Source organism: Myotis davidii, unplaced genomic scaffold, assembly GCF_000327345.1.
Source record: "Myotis davidii unplaced genomic scaffold, ASM32734v1 scaffold640, whole genome shotgun sequence".
In the NCBI taxonomy this organism is placed as follows: Eukaryota; Metazoa; Chordata; class Mammalia; order Chiroptera; family Vespertilionidae; genus Myotis; species Myotis davidii.
The window spans coordinates 107,246-108,722 of record NW_006292345.1 but is presented as its reverse complement, the minus strand read 5'-3'; the positions used below and the strand labels follow the sequence as shown (position 1 = coordinate 108,722).

General features: G+C 32.8%; 1 long non-coding RNA gene across 1 annotated transcript in view; it reads left to right on the top strand.

Moving 5' to 3' along the window:
* The first annotated feature begins 836 nt into the window (after nt 1-836).
* The window catches only part of LOC107183421, a 4,533-nt gene continuing 3,892 nt past the window's right edge, over nt 837-1,477 (top strand). The window contains exons 1-2 of the long non-coding RNA XR_001514215.1: nt 837-847; nt 1,147-1,149. This is a non-coding gene — a long non-coding RNA (uncharacterized LOC107183421). The remainder of the gene's footprint in view (nt 848-1,146; nt 1,150-1,477) is intronic.

The window sequence follows — 1,477 nt, the reverse complement described above, 5'->3', positions numbered from 1 at the left end:
CGTGTTGCTTGGTGCTACTGCTATCTGTGGTTGGAGTAGTCTGTTCAGTTCCTCTCTCAGATCCATTGTTGAAGTTTCCACACGGGCTTGGAGGAGTTTTCTGGAAATATACAAGCATATCCTCGACCAAAGGTTAATAAAGGAACTCTTCCATAAACTAGTCTCAGGGTCATTCCATTTAACCTGACCATTTTCCTTTGGCTTATTCTGACACCAGTGTAATTCCATGGGTGTTTTGCCATAAGCATTATAAGTGAAAAAATTTAAAGTGAAAAAAAATTCAAAGTAATTAAGGCTTGATGTAGTTTACTTACAGGATATTTCTCCACTATTCCCCCATTTTTGTTTTAACATGTAAGGGGGACATTTTTTGCTTGCTGTACAATATTTTGGCTTTTGGAAATCCTGCAATGGAGGAATAGGTTCCTGCCTAGTACAACTAAGTTCCCCTGAATATTCACTTATTTCAATTTGCCAATTAAAATTAGTCTGAAATAAGGCTTATTTTTTAACTTCATTTGTCCTTGTATGTTGGCAGTAAATGACATTAATTGAATTCCTGCTATCAGTCTTTGAGTATATGTACATAAGCTTTGTTTAGGGAGGCAAAATGCAAATTATTTACCTTTCTTTGTGAAGTCTAATACATTGGCTTTTAATTTCATTTTTCTAAATATTTGAAGGAAATCTTTCTTTATTTCCTCCCAGAGTAATTCCTAGGCCACATTTAGGACTTTTCTTTTAAAAACTTTTTTCTTTCTTTCTTTTAAATACAGTAACAAGCATGATTGCTTTTCAGATACTGGTTAATACTGCCATGCCTACATTTTAAGTGACTCTCTTTTTAGTTATGGTGACTTTATTAATGATTAGTTTTAATGCTTGAGTAATAACCTTCAGTTTACCCTGTAAATAGTAGTGGAAGAGAGTTGAAAATTTCTCATTTTTTTAAGCTTAAAATTTAGTTTTAAACAGCATTCTTTTTTGGCTAGTGCTCATTTGCAAACACAGAGGGGTTATGGGAGGTCTCAGGAATGCAAATTTTTACCTTGACCTTTGTTAGACTCAATTGCTTATAAAAATATTGGCTTCTCATATAACTAAATTTATATGAGATCTTGATTATATTTTAAAAAGCTAATCTAGTAAGTAATTAAAGTAAGCATCTTTGTTGAAAAAGCAAAGCAAGCAAACTTATACATTTGACCTATGAAGTATAGATGCTGCCCTCCCCCGGACCCCCAGCCTCTTTGAAAAGCAGGCTTCCTGAGGGCTTTTGTTTTTAAAATTCCGCTGCTGAATAATCTGGTTCTGCTTAAGAAATATTCAGCAACTTATTTTGCCCTCCCCTAGAGGTTGAAACTTTTATAACATTTAAATCATATGTATATAAATAAAATATAGTTATTAATTTTTATTTGATAAAGCTTTCCACATGATTTCAAATATATCAGCCTAATTCAAAAATATTTCTCCT